Here is a 22,752-nt window from a genome sequence, read left to right on the forward strand (position 1 = left end):
GATATCTTTTTTTGTATTACGTACAGGTTTTTGTCGGATCCGCTAGTCTATTAATAATAAGGGATAATAAAAAAACGGTTTGGTATATTTTTTAATCTTACGTATTATAAACTTTAAACTATATTAAAAAAATACATTTATTTATCTTTTATATAAACTGTGTTTGTGTTTCCTTCGCCATTTCCGATGTTAGTAATTTTACAGCCATCGCATTTTCCGAAAAACCAGCCCTTCGGGAAGCCATTTTCATCCAGCTGTAACTAAAAATAATCGTTATGAGACGGTCAGATTAGCAAGGACTTATCTTAATATATATAAATTACGTGTCACGTTGTTTGTCCGCTATGGACTCCTAAACTACCGAACCGATATCAATCAAATTTGCACACCGTGTGTAGTTTGATCCACCTTAAAAGATATCCTATCTTTTAAGGTGGATCTTACTTCTCAATTTATACCCGCAATATTATTTTATTGCAAAATATTTGTTTATTATTTGATAGTCACAATTCTAACAGATGGCGCTGTGTTGAAAGTACCAACGTTTCACATAAGCTAAAATTTAATGGCATAACCACCAATAAAGCATGGTGGTCCCCATGACTGGTGTTCTCCTACCGTTTCCCTTGAATAGTTTACTAATATGTAATATAACAAAAACCTTAAGCACAGCAACGCTTGGCCGGTCTGCTAGTTTAATATAAACAATCATGGAATAAAATATTCGGAGAGAATTTCTTCAACTGCCACAATATTATAGAGCACAATTGTGTGAAACCAGAGTATCAAGAGAGGGCAGCACTAGTTTTAAAACAATTTCGGTTTCTAACAAAAAATGCATTAGTGCACATTACCGTTAGTTCGGAGCTATCACGCCTATTATTAAAAGTACAATTTAATATGGACTTTTGGTAAGTTTGCTAAACTATTTAGATCCGCGCCAGCCCTGCGATTCTGTAACTCACTTTTCGAACTCACACAGCGGTTTTCGCATCGGCGGTCGCTCTCAAATCAGTCGTGAAGCAGTCATTTTATGATTTGGCATTCTGATAAACTACAAGCTCCCACCTTATAAAACCGCTGTGTGAGTTCGAAAAGTGAGTTACAGAATCGCAAGGCAGAAAAGCAAATAAAGAATGTTGTATATCATCAAGTAAACACTTTGTTTCGGAAATAATTTGATTAGTTATTTATATCAATATTCATAGTTAAGACAGGACAACGTCTGTCGGGTCCGCTAGTATTTCTATAATTAGGAGTGTTATTATCCTACGTATACATATGTTTACAGTGTATTTTCGCGGATACTTGGCGGACCCAAGCGGCTTCTTCAATACAAAGAGTCCCCTCGTGAGTTGTGTGCTGCGATATTGCTACTCGATTGTGAGGAAGTTGCATGGATCTGGTTAGCGCTGATTAAGTTCTCATGTCATTTTCACGCATATATAGGATATACAATAACATATTTTCATTAGATTGCCTCAATTTAACATTTTTAAATGGCTCCAATATAAGAGTCTTTCCTTCAACATCGATTTTGTTCCCTATGGAAAAATAAATAAAAAAAATCCTAATTGAATTTGGAATTATCTTCTTTAAAATTTAAACCTTTGATGATACCAAAACCAGCAAGTTTCATACATACTTTTCCCCCAACCTTATATATAAATCTACTGTGCATGTGTTCGTTATTAAAGTCCTAAACGGCTGGTCAGATTTTGATGAAATTTTTTGTGTGGTCAAGTGGATTGATGATTAATATTATAAGATTTTTTTTTGTATGTAAGACGTGTGTTCTTATATTAAGGGATAATAAAAAAAAGTTTTAATATATCTTTTTAATCTTACGTATACAACTTTGCACTATATTAAATAAAATACATTTATTTATCTTTTATATAAACTGTGTTTGTGTTTTTTTCGCCGTTTCCGATGTTAGTAATTTTACAGCCATCGCATTTTCCGAAAACCCAGCCCTTCGGGAAGCCATTTTCATCCAGCTCAAACTAAAAATAAACGTTATGAGACGGTCAGATTCGCAAGGACCTATTGAACACACACAATCATGGAATAAAATATTTGAAAAGAATTTAATTCCTCAAGTAAGTTAATGAGGCGAAATGTGTCAAACCAGAGAATGAAGAGCAGGCAGTGCAGTGCAGAAAAGCAGCACTGACAGGCACGTTTTAAATTGGCAAGAGTTTACGACAATTTATTTGACAATACTTCTATAATTATGAAGTTTTATGGTAACAAAACAGTTACGAATTACTTATTACAGATTAATAGGTTTTGATCTCTATATGTTTGTCATGTTTGCCTGTAAGTGCTTGTCACATTAAAAATTGTATTTTGTGTTTGTTTTTACCAATGTGTCAGTGTGCCAAGCGTTGGCAAGCTTTTTCTCAATAAAAAAAAAAAAGTTCACCATTTCTGCATATACATATTTACAGTGTATATTCGCGGATGATGTGCGGCCCCATGCGACTTCTTCAATACTAAGAGTCCCCTCGTGAGTTGTGTGCTGTGATATTGCTACTCGATTGTGAGAAAGTTGCATGGTTAGGGCTGCTTAAGTTCTAATGTCATTTTCACGCATATTAGGATATACAATAACATATTTTCATTAGATTGCCTTAATTTAACATTTTTATAAACGGCTTAAATATAAGTATTTCCTCCCAACTTCGATTTTGTTTCCTTTGGAGTAGTGACCCTTGGGCCGTGGGGTTCAAGGGGCGCCTTGTATGGTACCGGTGACCCCAGAGTTGGTGCTTTCCTCGCTCAACGAATACGTATCGCAATTCAGGGAGGAAATGCTGCCAGCGTTAAAGGTACACTGCCACAGGTACCAAACTTTTTAAATTTGTTTTAATTTTTAATTATTTTTAACATTACTGCGTAGGTTAAGAAAATTGTAAATACTGTGTATTTGATTGTTATTATTACTAATACATTTTTTAATATTCATTACTATATATGATACATATATATAGTGCAAGTTTGTGAGCAAAAATAAAATAAATTCAATTGGAATTCAAGTCTTTAATAAACGGTTAATAGTAGTTATTTTATATAGATTTTTATAGTTTTATGTTAATATTATTGTTTAATTTGCATATGAATCAAAACAAAAGCGTCATTAATAAAGAATATGGAATCAAATTAAAATAGAGGTTTTATAAAACGTATATTTAATGTTGATTATAGTAATTCCCATTCAAGATTTGCACACTAGTGTTGTTCGTAAATTGTATTTAAAAAAAATTGGGTCTATAATGATAAACTGGTGACGCTACAATCTTCTTCTACAATGTCTTGGGTTCAGATTTCTGTATCTGTTTCGTTCATTTGTTTTGACGTGACGTCTAATAAATCGACGAGGACTGGCTGCACGCACGAAAAAGCATAACTCATTGTCCCGTTACGATCATTGTACGCTTGCGCCGCATTTATCTCTCTTCCACTCGACTTAAGTATCCAATCATCTATGTTTTGTTAAGATTTTGTCACGTTAAACTATCCGTAAACTTACTTTACAGACAGCCATTTTTTCCTAACAGTATGTGATTAGCCTCCTGACACACGCTGTCGAGTTTTTGGGTCTAAGGTATGCCGGTTTCCTCATGTTGATTTCCTTTACTGTGTGTGTTATATGCGCGCATAAAAAGTCCAGCAGCCGCGCAGTCTACGACAGCGGTTAGTCGTAAAGCCGCTACATGGTCAACAATGCTCCTTGCTACAATGATATTATAGATAGTCCAGGCATCCTCTCATTTCATCATTCCATTTCTCCCTCCTTTGCGAAGAACGTCCTCCTTTTCCAACGTTTATTGATATAACAAATATGCTGGTTAATAAGAAAACTTACAGAACCAATTTAATAGATCACAATTGACAACTCTTAATATCTATCGAATTTAGCATTCATTATTTCGAAGTTAGAACTGATTTTATTAGTTAGATTATTAGATCATATAGGTAACGCAATGTACACTTACGAGTATGAACGTCATAAGTCAGAAATATATATTAATATATATTAATTGCTTCTAATTTTACATTTACTGCCAGTTCTCAAATCAAGGGCGTAGAACGGAAGAGAAGAACTGGCAGTAACTCTCCCCCACTCTTTTTAATCGCCAAGTTTTTTGTTTTACTCAATGTTTGTAAGGAGCTGCAACCATTACACCATGTTCCACATGACTGACATCTTAAGTAATAAATAATAATAAAAAAAATTAATACATAGAGAGGCATGGTAAAATACGAACAACACGCAATTACATAGTCAAATTAACTAACATCACCGCATACACGAATTCAATTCCGACCAGTCACCACAAGTAGCACCCGTCAAATGTGACGTATTATTATGTATTTGGGAATAAACTTAAGCAGCAAGCAATGCATATACTACCAAGTATAATTTGGCATGTACTAAAGAAACTCATTTCGACTAAAGTCAATTTTTAAAAGTCTTGGTAGTTTTAATATCAACAAATAACTTACTGAAAACTGTTATTTTATTAGATAGTATTATATTCCAGTAGCTAAATACATATACAAAATGTGGTAACAGGATGAATTAGGGGGTACCTTTTAAAGGGTAGATGGTACCTTTTAAAGGGTAGATGGTACCTTTTAAAGGGTAGATGGTACCTTTTAAAGGGTAGATGGTACCTTTTAAATGGTAGATGGTACCTTTTAAAGGGTAGATGGTACCTTTTAAAGGGTAGTTGGTACCTTTTAAAGGGTAGATGGTACCTTTTAAAGGGTAGATGGTTCCTTTTAAAGGGTAGATGGTACCTTTTAAATGGTAGATGGTACCTTTTAAATGGTAGATGGTACCTTTTAAATGGTAGATGGTACCTTTTAAAGGGTAGATGGTACCTTTTAAATGGTAGATGGTACCTTTTAAAGGGTAGATGGTACCTTTTAAAAGGTAGAAGGCACCATTTAAAGGGTAGATGGTACCTTTTAAATGGTAGATGGTACCTTTTAAAGGGTAGATGGTACCTTTTAAATGGTAGATGGTACCTTTTAAAGGGTAGATGGTACCTTTTAAAAGGTAGAAGGCACCATTTAAAGGGTAGATGGTACCTTTTCAATGGTAGATGGTACCTTTTAAAGGGTAGATGGTACCTTTTAAATGGTAGATGGTACCTTTTAAAGGGTAGATGGTACCTTTTAAAAGGTAGAAGGCACCATTTAAAGGGTAGATGGTACCTTTTAACCCTAGAAAGATAATCATATTTTGTAATACGGAAAAGATAATCATGCGTAAAATTTACGCAAGAATTTGAATTAGTTGTAGGTCTAGGTTTAATAGTTTATTTTAATTACCTGTATGTTATTATATATACACATATATTAGAATAATTAATACTGCAGATAATTTTTTAAACTCCTTTATTTTTACTTAAAAAAAAAGAAAACTTTAAACGTGGTCCGCTACTTCACTGTCGGTGTCCTCACACGGAAGCTCGTCATCACTTTGCATAAGAGCGGCCAGGATTTCGTGTTGGTTTCAATTGATATTCCCCATTGTGATATATATTTGCCTCAATATCTTTAAAAATTTAATTATAATATTAGTTATAATATAAAGTATTAAAACAGTACTAAAACTGTCATATAAGCCAAAATCATAAAAGTCACGATAAAGATAACCAGCGTAATTTTGACTCACGCGGTCGTTATATTTCAAAATCGGTGGCACTTACCTTATTGACACTTACGTCACGCGGCAGCTCCCAACCACGAATGAAATGTCCTAAACGCACAGCTATGGATTCGCGCTAATTAGAAAGATAGAGCAATTATTCGAAAACGCATGCGTAAATTTTACGCAGACTATCTTTCCAGGGTTAAAGGGTAGATGGAGGTGATGTTAGTTGAAGTTGCTTCTAGGATAAACATGTAGGAGTTTGCATCACTGCACTAGACGCTAGGTTATATTTAACAGCTTGCATCGATAAATTAACGATCGGTATGTAAATTGTCAGTCACTGACATTGTCACTTTGGCGTATACTTGACAGAACTATTGCATAATTGGTATGGTGCGCATTTATAACTAATATCGTAGATTACATGTGTTATATCATTTCTATATAATTTATGTTTGATTGACGTAAGTAGTGTGTAGTCACTTGTCTATATAGCGTAATAGAACAAGGAAACATAGAAACATACGAAGCCTACATCTTTTTTAATTTTTATTTTTATGGCTCTGGCACGATTTGTGCATTAGCCAGCGTCAAGTATAGGATTTTTTATAATTCGTGCTTGTCTTTAGAAATTCGACCGTGTCCTCCATGTACGGTACAGGCACTCGCCCGGTACCGCACAACCCTCCCAAAGGCCGAGAACAAATTTAATTTAAATTTTAATACAAGTTTTTAACTTGCCCTCAAACCGGGAATCGAACCCGGTACCCCTCACCTAGCTGCCACTTAATAAGACTGCTAGGCTATGAGGCCCCTATTTTTTAAATTTTATCTTGTGATAAAATTTTCAAGATTGGAATACTTACATCGAAGTTTGGATCGTCGTTTCTGAAAAAAATAAAAATAAACATTAAACAAGCGAAATGAACTTTATATAAAAATTTCAACAAATTTGATGTTTTTTTGAAGAAAACGAATTTTTATCTTTATTTTCCACTTAACAACGTAAGTAAATGTAATAGAGGTACAATAATATTGTATGAAAGGCACTTTCATCGACTTCAATAATAATATTGAACGGACAAAGAAATGTCTTCTAATTCTCGTGTGTTATATTTTTGTAACAAAGAAACTGAAACACTATTGTACCGTTTTCAGAAATTCTAGAGTTATTGAAAAATAAATTTTATATTATACCTAAGTGGGCATTTTTTTGTCTAAAATATTAAAAGATCTATCTAGCCGTTGCCGTCATTCGCACGTTTAAAGGATAATTTTGTAATAAAAATTAGCCAAAAAAATTTAAGATTTGACACATTTTATTTAAGCTTGCAAGTGATCTATCTTGAACAATTCAAAACAATTATTAGAACCCTTTTTGATTGATATTTTAAATCGATTAAGTATTTTTATTCATGAATAGTTATTACGCATAGTCATCTCTTTTAATTACAGCAAACACATAATTTGATAGAAAGAGACAATGAAATAATCAAAAGAGTGCTAACAATTTTTGTTAAAGGGGTTGGATTATATAAGTGAAAATAGCTGATTCCTTTATAGTTTAAGATTCGTTTTAGTTATTAGTTCTAAAGTATTTACATGACTTTGTTTTCGCTAAGATTAGTTAAATGCAATAACAGGAAAATGATATCAGTCTTTAAGTATAACGTGACTTTTTGTTTAATAATAACAAAGTCATTAACTTTGGAAATGTATCTAATATATTTCCGTATTTAAAATTTGCAAAAGTGTTTCATCTTACCGTGGCATTGGAATAGCATTAATTGTATTTAATACAAATAATAATGATAACATAATTATTAATAGTTTCTTCAACATTTTAACACGACTTTTGTAGCACTTATTATAAATAATATATTAACTTTATCCTTGTGCGAATGAACAACCCGAGAACACAAATGCGGTGGAAACTGGTTATATTGTGTTGCCATTACACGTGTTTGAGCTTAATTATATGGCAATTTTCTTGTTTATTAACTTAAAAGTTTGGAATGCGTTCTTAATAGTTGTCAATAGGTGGCGCTGAATTATAAAATATTTAGTTCTGAGTTGTAACACTAGGGGCGCTTTTAGATTTATCAGTCACAATTATTGTGTTTAAAATAAAGCTTAAAATTACATTGGCAATGGGCTGGTCACATTTCTAGAAGAATCCTCAGTGGTCGCAATAGCGATTCTAAGATTGCGCCAGCGCATTATATCTTCATTTCGATTGCATAAAAATATAGTACCGGCGCAGTTTGAGTAGGGCGAGTTCCCCGACTCAATGCACGGACATAATGTTTTTTGTCGCATTTTAAAATGCACGTAAAATATTTTTTGGTTTTTGAGTACAAAAAGTTATACATAAACCATCCAGTGTGCAGCCTCCAACCAGTAGTAGGACTGACATGTATAAGTTGATAGGGGGAAGAGGGTATAGGGAATTAGAGGGTAAGGCATTTTCAGCAATCAGCTCTTTTCACGCATATAAAGTGTGAACTCAGGGCGCAGAGGATTACTGGTTGGGGGGCGGGGAACTAGCTGTTTTACTCAAGAATACGGTTATTTTGCTACACCAAATGTATAAATACAAGTAAGAGGGGAAAGTCATTGGCAAAATTTGTTTCTATCTATAAAACATCAGAGAACGTCAATTTTTAAGCTATTGCATAGATTTTATCGCAGGCTTTGAGCGCGGCGACCGAATCAAGAAATTCCGTAACGAAATAAACCTAACACATGATGACGTAATATAGGTGCGACCAATACGCGTTAGAGCGGGACAGAACGCATACTGCGTCTCACATCGGTTTAGCGTGATCGGATAGGCGTGTTAGTCTGAGTCTGGTAGAGTGGTAGATTGAATTAATATCAAAGAAAAAAAAATACTCCATAAATAAATAATTATAATTGCATAAGTTGAAAAAAAAGCAATAGCTTTACCGCGGCAATCCCCAGTGCCACACGTAATTTTTTTTCTATTTCTTTCTGACTCCAAATTTTCCGCCCTAAAAATCTGCCGCCCTAGGCCAACTCAGCCTGCTGGTTAATCCGCCACTGCCTCGGAGCATCAGTCAGCAAAAGTCCTATTTTGTCACATATACTTCATACTAACAGGAAAATAGGACTAGATGTTAATATTATCTTATTGAAACATACACATTTATGATATTTTTTTTTATGGCTCTGGCACGATTTGTGCATTAGCCAGCGTTAAGTAAAGGATTTTTTATAATTCGTGCTTGTCTTTAGAAATTCGACCGTGTCCTCCATGTACGGTTTAAGCACTCGTCCGGTACCGCACAACCCTCCCAAAGGCCGAGAACAAATTAAAATTAAATTAAAACTTGCCCTCGAACCGGGAATCGAACCCGGTACCCCTCACCTAGCTGCCACTTAATAAGACCGTTAGGCTATGAGGCCCCTTATGATATACTTAGTTTAAATGAAAACTGGAACTCTTATAGTTTATCTTTGTCTTTATTAAAGAGAGCTAAAGAAGGGAAAGGAAGTGGAATAGGATAGGCAAGGAAGTCTCTCGTGGACACGATTTAGGTCACAGGGAGCGTTCAAGTATTACGTAACGAATTTGGGGGGGGGGGTCCTTTTGTAAAACGTTACGATGCGTGGCGGGGATTGAATTACGCGTTATTGTTAATATTATTTTCGACTTTCCAGTAATTTACACCACATAAGCTTTCAGGTGTAAAGAGTCACTTGGTGGTCACGAAACGTTTTACTATTGGGTACAGAAAAACGTTACGGCGCGTTACATGGGGGGGAGGTCAATATTCTCCAAAAAAGTACTAATCTTGCGCAAGTGAAGTCGCGGAATCTAGTGTTTAAAGTGGATTGATTTAATTTGAAATAATAAAATATAAAAAATTGAGACAGTGCCTACATTACCATAACATATGTATATGTGAACTAAGCTATAGGTTAATGTTGATTTATATATAAATAAAAGATGAAATACAAGTTTATTTTATAATAATACTATTATATTTAAATGATTGAAAACAAATTTTGATATCTTAAAAATAATGTCTCTTCGTAGTCGTCTCCTGTCTCAGACGTGAATGTGATTTTCGTTGTTTTTGCCAAATCCAACGAAGACGAAGGTATTTGGTACGGAACCGGAACTGCTAAACTTTCGGTAGTGGCTAGAAGAAGATGACTGAAAAACAGGAAATTATATTTATAACACAACACTTGATATAAGAAAAAAATATCGGTTGTCTGTAAAGTCGGTTTACTGACGATAGTTGAACGTGACAACGTCATAAGAAAATACTGATGGAATGGTTGCATTTTTCAAAAGAAAATTTTAATTTTATTTGTTAGATAGATATTTTGTATGGATATAGAGAAGGAAGTAAATGGAAATCACAATTGAATTGATCAAGTTACATTTATTTGTACGCATAAATACAATTATGTCAATTTTTGTGTGCAAGCGAGAGCGCGGAACGAGTGCTCTCGCTTGCACTTCAAGCCTTAAATGGAACGCCTCAGAGGTAACGCCGCATGAGTCATGTTTTTTCGTGCGTGCAGCCGGCTCCATCGAATTATAAGACGTTGTCACGTCAAAAAGTCAAAAGTCAACAGTCAAAAATCATTCATTCATATAGGTAACACAATATACACTTTTGAACGTCAAAAAAGAAATATACATTAAATGCTTCTAATTTTACATTTACTGCCAGTTCTCAAATCCAGGGCGGAACGGAAGTAAAGAACTGGCAATAAACTCTCCGCCACTCTTTTTAATCGCCAAGTTTTTTGTTTTACACAACGTTTGTTGAGCCAATACACCATGTTCCACATGACATCTTAAGCAATAAATAATAATAAAATAAATTAAAAACAGAGATTTGTCCTCTATCAGCAGGAGGCATGGTATGATTAATGTAATGTTTGAATAGCTAAGTAGACATAGACACAACATTTATTACTAACAAAACACACATATCAACAATAATTAAAGAAATAAAATATAATGGGAGATATATAAAAAAGTAGATATAAGTTAACACTTACCGATTGACTACTATGAGCTTCTTCAAATGTAAATGAATCCCTTTTCGATCGTAGTGCCTGAAAAAGAATTAAAACATAAATTAACCAAACATATATTTGTTAATAATATTTTTTTGTATTACTTTAGATTAAGGTTCTATATATATATATATATATATAACATTTGGTTCTGCACTTCTCGCACGCATCATGTTTCTTTTTCTTTTTTTTAGTTTTTCTCTTTAACTAGGGTTGTCTTCAAGAGATCGCTTATTAGCAATAAGGCCGCCCGTTGCATCCCTTATAATTTTTATGTATTGTGTTTCTTTTATTTGCAACGAAGTGTAAATAAATAAAAATAAATAAATAATTTGTATAATTCTCCTATATAGAGTCCTATATAGAGAGACAGAAATGTCGGAATTTTGCCCAAAAAGAGCACACAGATCTAGTAATGATGATAGAAATATATCTAAAATAGAAAATTCTCGTGTCACAATGTTCGTTCTCATACTCCTTCGAAACGGCTCCACCGATTCTTATGAAATTTTTATGCATATTCAGTAAGTCTAAGAATCGGCTACTATCTATTTTTCAAACCCCTAAATGATAAAGGGTGGACACGCCAAAAAATATTTTTTTGTAAAAAAAATTGTTTTTATTTTTTTATGATAGGTACAACATACATATAAACCCTAATTTTTCACCCCTCTACGATCAACCCCAAAAATGTTTCCTAGAAATAATATGGCAAAACAAACATTTGCCGGGTCAGCTAGTTAATAATATATCATAATAATATATAATGTATTTCAATGTAGTATAAAAGGATTTTATTATTAATTGTGTAATAAATAAGTGATGCAGGAGTGACCCAGAAGTCGAAAGTACGACCACAGGTGTAAAAATCGTATACTTTACAAGCCTAGACTTTAAACAGAAAATAATTGAAAATATTTCCTTAAGTAAATATTTGTCAAAAGCAGTGTTGGCCCAGTGGCTTCAGTGTGCGACTCTCATCCCTAAGGTCGTAGGTTCGATTCGCTCATGTGCACCAATGGACTTTCTATGTGCGCATTTAACTTTTACTCAAACGGTGAAGGAAACATCGTGAGGAAACCGACTTGCCTAAGACCCAAAAAGTCGACGGCGTGTGTCACAGGAGGCTGATCATCTACTTGCGTATAAGATTGACAAATAATATTGAAACAGATTCGAATATCTGAGGCAAAGACCTAAAAAGGTTGTAGCGCCACTGATTTATTTAAATATTTCTCATATTTCAAAATTCGCAATAAGTCGCTCGTTTGTATACCGAGATGAGGAAAAACCTCAGAAAATTACATGTATCAAGTTTGTTGACCTGTTTAAACCCGTTAATATCAATAAAACGAGTTTACGCACAAGAATGCATGTGCAGGCTATGTGTGCATATATTGTAATATTTTTTATTCTTATTATTTAACTCTATTTAAGGTATATTGTTTTTGTAGAAATTTCCGCAAAGACAAAACCTATTTAGCGAAATGCTTATTGAATGAACAAGCTTCTTGTATTTTTTTTGTTGTAATCACCCGATAAACAACAAAAAAAAAATTACGCGTTTCTCTTTGGCACATAGTTAAATCAGTTAATACGTAATATAGATTATTATAAAATCCTGTGTCATTGTGATTTATACGCTAATTAGGTCGACGGAAAGGTTACAGGAAAATGGCGTAAAATCTTTAAGGAAGTCGCCGACGCTTATGTCAATTTTGCAATAATTTACTTAGTGTAAACATATTAAAGTTCAAATTTGCTATTGGACATGTGATGATTAATATAAAATTATCGCTTTGGAATGTGTTATTCATAATACTGAATGCTTTGACTCTAAAGGAATATTCATAGTTGATAAACAAGACAAAAAGTTATTTCCTTCTTTTCTATTCTTTATGTAACAGGGCAAACGGGCAGGAGGCTTACCTGATGTTAAGTGATACCGACGCCCAAACATTGGCAGAGGGCTCGCAAGTGTGTTGCCAGCCTTTCAAGAAGTGGTACTCTCTTTTGTTTAAGGACCCTAAGTCGAATTGGTTCGGTAATACTTCAGTGGGCAGCTGGTTCCATTTAGAGCGCACAAAAATTGCCTTAAGAAACGCTCAGTTGTGGAATGATGCCTGGTGATACGGATGGTATTTTGTATTCTGCTTTGCCATCTGATAATGAAACTCAGCTCTATTCCCTTCCTTTCCTTCTTATTCCTAGTCCCTATGGTTAACCGCCTTATAAAAACTAAATCAGTCTAATTGCAACATTTTTAAAGTACCGTTTGTCCATATTATTGGCTGCATAAACACAATTCTACAGAGAAGTACTTCGCGTCTGCAAGGTTAGTATTCATTAAAATAAGACGACAATACTGTTATTCATAAACATATAATTCAGCCATGACAGGCGGTCCGAGCGATACTACAGGGAACGACCATAGATAATATTAAATCATAGATACGTAATAGTTAAAAGGGTGCAAATTGAACTGATTTAATTTGAATGAATAAGAGAGTAAAAGTTGTTAATCTGCGCACGAGTATCTATCGGTCAGAGGTCGTGTAAGCGGATGTTTCAATTGTTTTTTCTATGTGCGCAATTTATACATGATTAAGGAAAATATCGTAAATAAACCGCTGTCTGAGACCCAAATCTATGAAAGGCCTATAAGCATAGATAAAATATAAAATTTGCGGGTCAAAGTCTTAAGGGTCAATGTATGTTTATAGAACCTTTAAATAATCTTAGTCTTGCTATATTTTTAAAATAGTATTCGTTTGTTATTTTCCGTCTAATTATAGTTATGACATGAATTAATTAATTTTTAAACGCAAGTTGCCTTTATGTTATGATAGAAAAGAAAGAGAGGTCGCCCTCTTGCAGTGGGCTGACAAGGTTTAGGAAGTTGGTGGAGAAGATTGGGAAAAAAATTCCCAAGACAGAGAGAGATGGAGCCTTGGAGGAGGCCTATACTCTATAAGAGGTCCTTGAAATGAAAATATATATAACTAGCTGATCCGGCAAACGCCGTTTTGCCATGTCATTATAGCATTTATGGTTATTGTGCCTCACTCGACATAGATAGGTATAGTTTTTTTGTAGATATTTATAAGATCTACAATTACTTAAAACATTTTATGGTTCTATCTTTAATAGTTTATGCAGGGTACGCAAAATAAGTAACTTTTTTGGTTGATTTTTTACACCTTGTGTCCGAAAAACCCTAATATCTTACGGAACCCTATTTTTGTTCAAAATTAAATATAGCCTATATTACTCGTGGATAATGTAGCTTTCGAATGGTGAAAGAATTTTTAAAATCGGTCTAGTAGTTTATGAGCCTATTCATTACAATCAAACAAACAAAGTTTTCTTCTTTATAATATTAGTGTAGATTAGTGTAGACTAGCGGACCCGACAGATGTCATGCATGATATTTCAAGCGATTAGGATATTAAACAAGGTATGAAAGTACCGACTGCAGCGCCATCTGCCAGGCTGATTTGTGAATCTAAAATATCTACCAAATCATTCAAATCGGTCCAGCCGGTTAAGAGGAGTTTAGTGATATACAGACGGATATTAGAATTATATATATAATATGTAAGCTATCCTATCTTTTAAGTTAGATCAAACTGCACACGGTGCAAATCTGATTGAAATCAGTTAAGTAATTTAGGAGTCCATAGCGGACAAGCAACGTGACGCGTTATTTATATATTTTGAGTGTGTGTATATTTTGTAAATGTTTTAGGAGGACTGAGGATTAATTATTAAGTTTTAACAGCAATTATTAATAACTTAACACTTATTATTATGATAATTAACTAGCCGTTTCGCGCCCGCTTTGCTGGACGAATTAAAATAAATTTTATGTTTCATTATTTTATTTTTTTTCATATTTTTATTATTCTTCTTTTTAACTTCCCGCTAAGCAAATTGAAATATTTCGAAAATCGAGTTTTTAACAGATGTTGACGTTTTGCGGTTCTAGGAAGCCTCTTTTGTTTTTATTAGCGGGAAAAATTTTCATAAAAGTAAAACAGAAATAAAAAAATGAAGGAACGTTGGAATTAACCATCTAGGAAAAATTTCGCATCGAATGGTGGTAGTTTCATGTCGATACGATCAGTGGTTTAAGCGTGAAAGAGCCTCAAACGAACACCATTTTCTTTTTATATATATAGATAAAGATATAAAGATGACATTTGCATGTCTATTTTTATATGGCTGATTATGGGGTTTTTTGTAATTAATTTATCTGAATGTACTTCATTGCAAATAAACGATTAATTTTATTTTGAAAATGCAGATGTATTTTCTTATTTAGGATTTGATTCCTGGTATAACAACATATGTTGGATTAAAATTGGATCACTAAGAAAAATTTAGTTTTATGTTAGGTATATATACTGCAAAGAAAATATAGATCAAAGAAGTCCCTGTATATGTTAAAACTCACCTGAGATTCTAATCCATTATTTAATTCGTCTCTGCTTCTGAAAAACCAAATAATACAACATTAATATTGTCAAGTTTATGTCAATAAATGATTGCGTATACGCATAAAATATTGTTAATCCCACAAACAAATCCCAGTTAATTTTCGATCTTTTAACTGATTATAAAGTCTCTAGTTACGTAGACCAAATTTGGCTTTGAGTCGTTTCGTCCGCGTAGTAAATGATTGAAGTTTGTAATACTTCTAGTTATCTCGTCATTTGATGATGGAACAATAGCTTTTCGCTCTTCAAGGGACAGTTATATATGACTAGACATCGGATAATATGCACTATCAAAATGCCAAAATATGCATGCAAATATGCACTAAAAAAGGGCGAAATATGCATAAAATATGCACAGTAAAAATGCAATTAGAATAAAAAATAAAAATAAAACTAATAATTTATTACATAGAATTAATTAATGAACTTATTTATTATAATTCTTGTGACAGTAAACAATAATATATTTTTCCAAGTTTTCTTGAGCAAACTTGTGACGTTTGTCACTTAATATTAATTTATAGGCTGAAAATGACGTTTCTACGTCAACTGACGTTACCGGACACAACTTAAAATTTGGCGCCATTTCTGCAGAGACCTCTTCAGGCAGACTTTGTCCGGTGCCGTTGATAAACGCGTCAATTTTCTTTATCCCTTCAAAACCGGGATTTTTATACAAAACTGCATTTAATTTGCCACGAACTTTTTGCGATAGTGAACTCGGAAGGGCGTTACTCTGTTCAATAATTTTTTCTATTGTTTCCAAGGACTGGCATAGAGGAAAGTTTTTTGTTTCTAATTTCTCAATCGCATCGGGTATATTACTGAAATGTGTTGAGATAATAGCAATATTTGCCAAACACGTATACCTAACTATTCAAATAAGCACTATCAATGAAAAAGTACCAAAATATGCAATAATGCTGTAAAAATAGAATTATATGCATTTGCATGTTTGCATATGCAAATGCATATAATTAATAATCCGATGTCTATATATGACCATACCTATAATGTATGACAGTTGTATGATTTAAAGTTTAAAATAATCACCTAATATTTAAGATTTTTTTAAAGTTTATTGGAGTTTCAACCATATGTGTCTGTTTCTAAAAATCATAAAAATGTGACTGAGATATCCCGCTGTTCTTCTCGTCTTCGCTCTTGAGTACCGTTGCCCTTCGAAACGAGAAACTTCTTCCTATCCAGTCCCGCCAATTACTGGCTTTCAGCAGCAGGACTTCCTTCACTCTGACCAGAGATATCTAGACCTACGTCTCCAATCACTAGGCCGGCTAGTGAAAATCCTTTACGGTACGGTACTGACATTTTGGTTATAAATACACCAAAGTTATCTACACGAATACATTTCCCCTATAACGCGTTTAAGTATAACGTCACTACCCTGCTATAACGCGGAGATATATAAAATGATTTATCAAGCCCATAATAAGTTTTGCGCGCTTTAAATTGTGTTATAAAATAAATAACTTTATTAAATTCATGTTCATAGTTTTTGAATTGTTCAATTGGTTTTACGAGAATACTCCAACGCGATTTCCTATAACGCGGTCCGCGTTAAAGCTGTCTATTACAATATAGTTAAAAAACTTACTCAGACGGTCGTGATTGCACAATGGAAGCAATTAATAAAACGGCGAATGTAATAACCACTGCGGAATTCATTATTTGATATTTTTATATTATTTATAAAAATATAATACTATATCTTGACCACTCCGTGAGACAGATAAACTTTGACTGACGTTATTCAACGATAAACCAGTTGCTTCGTTATTAAGTTTTTTCTTGTTTATAATTTTTTAGGCGATATCAGTTCAAAATACCGACTTAAAAAGCGGAGGTTATCGTTTGAATGTTTTGGAATTAAGTGAGTTAGGAACTCATAGTATTAGTCTTTGTTCACAAATTCAAATTGGGTTTTTAAGCTTTGATTTTAATTAGGTACATACAACTTAGAGAACAGTCCAAGATTCTGTAAAACATGTAGTAAAATCGGCTCTGCCCTGCGATTCTGTAACTCACTTTTCGAACTCACACAACGGTTTTCGCATCGGCGGTCCCTCTGAAATCAGTCGTGAAGCAGTCATTTTATGATTTGGCATCTAATAAACAATAAACTACAAGCTCCCACCTTTTTAGAATGCCAAATCATAAAATGACTGCTTCACGACTGATTTCAGAGGGACCGCCGATGCGAAAACCGCTGTGTGAGTTCGAAAAGTGAGTTACAGAATCGCAGGGCTGTAGTAATTGAGATATGGGTTTCTACATATTTATGAAAGGATACATTTCCTGTATATATGTCTTAATTAAATTAATGAAACAAATATAAGGGTTCTTAAGGAAAATCAGCTCGGTATCGGTATTCTTACTGCTAGTTGATATCTACACAATTACACAAAAAAGCCAAAAACGGAATACACACATATTGTGTAAAAGCGATAATTCTAAAGATATTTGACAAAATACAGATTTCTTTTATAAGCTGTTTAAAAACCTCGTTATTCCTTGGTAATAATTATTTTCTTATATTATTCTACGCTTCACGCGCCGTCATAATCGACACAATTTGATTCATACTTTATAACTCAGTTTAAGCCATGTTTAAGCTAAAGTACTAAACTGTCTCTTTTTATTATAGTAAACATAGAAAGAGACAGTAATACATTATAAGTGCAATGAGATTAATTCATTTTAAGGGGGTTAAATTTACGTACACCACTCGAATGTATCGTGTTTCGAATGAAAATAATCCAAATTAAATTTATTATAAACTTTTTTTATACAGATAAACACACTTTTATATTAAATATATCCTATATATTTAATATAAAAGTGTGTTTTTCTTAAACTATAACAAGAATGTACCATTCTACTACTACTTCCAAAACGAATAAAGCTAAATATGTTCTTGTGTTTTAATCACATTGGTAACCTGGAAGAGATCGCTCGAAAGCGATAAGGCCGCCAGTTGCCCCCTATTCATTTAATAATGTCAACTGTATTATATTTCTATATGTAACGAAGTGTTAATAAATAAATAAAATTCAGAGTTGAATCTATGCAAAGTCTAATACCTTTTTCAGATTCGGGGATACTTAGCTCTGTCTCGTATACAAATCTTCCGGCTAGTGTTTAGTAATGTTGCAAATTCTTACTGCAATATATGATTCGTAAACAAGGAAAATATAAAACTCGGCTGAGTTTGTGGGCTTTTTCTTCTGAGATCCATGTAAACTAAAGACGAATAGGTCTGTATCAAAGTAAGTAAGAGACTCTTGGACCGTGGGGTTCAAATGCACAGGCGCTTATTAAAGATTTAAGTTAGCGCCTGGTAGATAGTACCGGTGACCCCAGAGCTGGTGCTTTCCTGGCTCAACGAATAAGTATCGCAATATAGCGAGGAATTGCTGCGTTAAGGTACAGTGCCACAGACCTAACTTTTTAGATTTGTTTTAATTTTCTTTTTAATATTTTTTTATTACTTTATAGGTTAAGAAAATTGTAAATACATATTATACGTATGTAGCACGATTAAATGATTCTTTAATTAGGTAAGATATTCATTTACTAGACTGGATACAAGAATTCGTTTTTTTTTTTTAATGTAATAGGAGGCAAACGGGCTCACCTGATGTTAAGTGATACCGCCGCCCATAGACACTCACAATGCCAGAAGGCTCGCAAGTGCGTTGCCGGCCTTTCAAGAATTGGTACGCTCTTTTCTTGAACCCCTAAGTCGAATTGGTTCGAAAATATTTCTGTGGGCAGCTGGTTCCACATAGTGGTGGTGCGCGGCAAAAACTGCCTTAGAAAACGCTCAGTTGTGGAACGACGGACGTCGAGGTGATACGGATGGTATTTTGTATTTTGCCTTGACGTCCGATGATGAAACTCAGCTGCAGGTATTAGAACGAACAACTCCTCTGAACACTCTCCATAGTAAAAAATCCATCGTAAATGATATTTATTTCATTCTGAAATCTCCATATAATTGGTGTCATTTTGACGACTCATTGGTCTAGTGGTTAGTACCCCTGACTGCGAATCCATGGGTCCCGGGTTCGATCCCTGGCTGAGGCGAACATCGATGTGATGAGCATTTGGTGTTGTTCTTAGGTCTTGGGTGTTTAAATATGTATTTATATGTATATCTATCTATAATATGTATGTATATCCATTGCCTAGTACCCATAACACAAGCTTCACCAGCTTAGGATGGGACTAGGTCAATTGGTGTGAATTGTCTTTTAAAAAAAAAAAAAAAATTTTTTAAAGTGTTTCCTCATAAGTCACTTGAGACGCGCAACATTATCATTCTTGCGTAAATAGCTGGGGTTCTCCCGCCTGATATTTCGCATACGCAAGGTTTATTTGAGGTTTTCCCATTGAGTAAATTAAATAATGAATATTTAACACTTTCTAGATTAGCTAGTATTAAACTTGGTTTTGACATTGCCCAGTGTTGGCCTGTTAATGGGCAGTTGTAAGTTCGATCCCCGGTGCACCAATTGATTTTATATGAGCGCATTTAACAATTTGAGAAATTAAAAAAAAACACCCAATCATGAGAAATTTCAATCAATACAAGTAGGTAATAAAATATCGTGATAACTTTTACTCCTTCCTCAGCGACTCTTATGATGACACACAGAGTTGCTCATTAAGGAGGTCTAAGAATAAGGATGTTTTGGAACTCCTGAAGGGACTTTGGAATTTTTGATTAGGATAATTTTTACTCCTTCCTAAGCGACTCTTATGATGACACACAGAGTTGCTCATTAAGGAGGTCTCAGAATAAGGATGTTTTGGAACTCCTGAAGGGACTTTGAAATTCAAAGACGACTCATCGGTCTAGTGGTTAGTACCCCTGACTGCGAATCCATGGGTCCCGGGTTCGATCCCCGGCTAAGACGAACATCGATGTGATGAGCATTTGGTGTTGTGCTTAGGTCTTGGGTGTTTAAATATGTATTTATATGTCTATCTATCTATGTATGTATATCCGTTGCCCAGTACCCATAACACAAGCTTCACCAGCTTAGCATGGGACTAGGTCAATTAGTGTGAATTGTCTAAAAAAAAAAAAAAAAAATTGATTAGTATAATTTTTACTCCTTCCTAAGCGGCTCTTATGATGGCGCTCAGAGTCGCTCATTAAGAGCTGAATAAGGATTTACTAGTGAGAGAAACTTGGCGATTAAAAAGAGTGTGGGAGTGTTAATTGCCAGTTCTTCTCGGCAACGCCCTTGATTTAAGAACTTGCAAAAGTAAATTTAAAAGTGTATTTAAATAAATTATATTTTGAAATATCAAAAACGCAACTTGTATGTGATACGTACTTGTATATGTATGACTTGTAAGTTATGTGATACCAAGTCGGTTAATTTATTAAATTCCTAATTAAAGGACCTTCTGCCTTAAGTTATTACGTAATTAGCTAACCTAACATCTTATAGTGACTATATAAATAATACAAATATTTTTATCTTTTAATAAATATATACACACACAGAAAAGTTGTTTTTATAGTCTGTAAGGTGACGTGAGTAAAAATTCATAAAATAAATATATTTATTTATTTAATATCGTTTTAATTTATTTCGTATCAGCTAGTGTGTATATAGTTTTTATTTCCATTCCCGTTGCCAACGATGATAAATTTCACAGGCCCGGAACCACTGTAACTGTATTTATAACTGGATGATGAAGACTGAAACAATTGAAAGAAAACAAATGAAAAATAATGAAAAAATCCTCAGGCCTTGCAAATACCGATACCGACTTCAATGCCGAGTTTTTCCCAACGGCTACGGTAAGAGAACTAGTCTGATATCGCATACAAAAACGTCGGTATCGCTTGAAAGTTACAGCCCAGCCCTGCGATTCTGTAACTCACTTTTCGAACTCACACAACGGTTTTCGCATCGGCGGTCGCTGAAAAAAGGTGGGAGCTTAAACAATAAACTACTTATTGTTTATCAGAATGCCAAATCATAAAATGACTGCTTCACGACTGATTTGAGAGCGACCGCCGATGCGGAAACCGCTGTGTGAGTTCGAAAAGTGAGTTACAGAATCGCAGAGCTGAGCCCATGCTTGAAATCACTAAACAAAGATACTTGCTACTCTTAGATACTACGTACTCATAGACTTAATAAACATTTAATATATACAATGGCTAACATACATGACTATAGCTGCTGCTATGCGATTCTTGATATGAATAAGAATATGACTGCGGATTACGTTTTTCTCTGTGCCCCTGAAACAAAATACATATACGTAAATTAGGTAAACAGATATTTTTTTTTATACCCAGCTAATAGCATCGCAATTGCAACAAGACGTAGAAAAATAATTTTTATTCTTTGAAGTAGCTATAGAAACTAGATTTGGTAAAAGATTTGGCAACTAATATGAGTTTTTTATAAAAAAATCGTTATATATTGTTAATCTGTTACACCAATGTTATAAGGTTATCACAGGTTGCGTTTGTTATCTGTGGTTCATTAAGTTAGTGTAGTTTATGGTCAATTTATGACATTTGATTCAGACTTCAATAAAAAAACAGCAGTTTTCGCGGGTTTTTTGAACATTAACTGTTATTTAATGTCGTTGTTAAAATAATATTAGTTGAGAGATAATTTAAACTTTATTTTTTTTTACCTTTGTATAAAAAGTTATAATAACAAATATTTTATGTAACAAAAGTACTCACCTGAGTTACAGTCTCTATTTGGTTTTCTTCTAACGTTTTCCTGGAAAACAACAATATTGTGTGTACTCAAACAATAGATACACAAAGGCCAACAATTTATTAATACATAAATAAATCTACATGTGTTGGCTTAAAGGCTTCAGCGTGCGACTCTCATCGCTTAGGTCGTAGGTTCGATCCCCGGCTTTACACCAACGGACTTTCCATGTGCTTGTTTAACATTCGCTCGAACGGGAGGAAAACATAGTGAGGAAATCGGCTTGCCTAAGACTCAAATAGTCGACGACGTGCGTAAGGCACAGGAGGCCGATCACTTACTTGACTATTAGATTAACAAATGATCATGAAACAGATACAGAAATCTGGTCCATACCTAAAAAGGTTGTAGCGCCACTGATTTTAAAAAAACAAATCTCCAGTAAAACATCTCTCATCAAAAGTTTCTGAATATATGAAAACCGTTTTAAAATGGAATTTTTTTGTTAAAGAATTAATAAATTAATTTTCATTGTAGACATTAATTAAAAATTTAATTTATAATATTATAAAAATACTTACTCAGCGGGCCTCGTATCAGCTAAAGAAACAATAACTAAAACTGAGATTGCTATCATTAATAAAGTCTGCATTTTTAACTACAGCCTTCGCGGATTGAGCGTCGATCTTTGACTGGTTTGTGATCGTGTGAGACCCGTATTCTTGTTCGTATTATTTTTATTTACATATTACGGAAAACACAGACATGACGTAAACGTTAGGGAACCACAGTTTAT

General features: G+C 33.9%; 2 long non-coding RNA genes across 2 annotated transcripts; both read right to left on the bottom strand.

The window, feature by feature from the left end:
• Window positions 1–1,823: 1,823 nt before the first annotated feature.
• LOC125061578 lies at window positions 1,824–7,631 on the bottom strand. Its single transcript, XR_007119060.1, has 3 exons — window positions 7,437–7,631; window positions 6,538–6,559; window positions 1,824–2,006 (listed from the first exon to the last, which is right to left on the bottom strand). It is a non-coding gene; the product is annotated as an uncharacterized LOC125061578 (long non-coding RNA).
• Window positions 7,632–20,822: 13,191 nt separating this feature from the next.
• LOC125061635 lies at window positions 20,823–22,706 on the bottom strand. Its single transcript, XR_007119065.1, has 4 exons — window positions 22,538–22,706; window positions 21,980–22,019; window positions 21,449–21,523; window positions 20,823–20,971 (listed from the first exon to the last, which is right to left on the bottom strand). It is a non-coding gene; the product is annotated as an uncharacterized LOC125061635 (long non-coding RNA).
• Between the last annotated feature and the right edge of the window lie 46 nt (window positions 22,707–22,752).

This window comes from Pieris napi, chromosome 23 (genome assembly GCF_905475465.1).
Source record: "Pieris napi chromosome 23, ilPieNapi1.2, whole genome shotgun sequence".
Classification (NCBI taxonomy): domain Eukaryota; kingdom Metazoa; phylum Arthropoda; class Insecta; order Lepidoptera; family Pieridae; genus Pieris; species Pieris napi.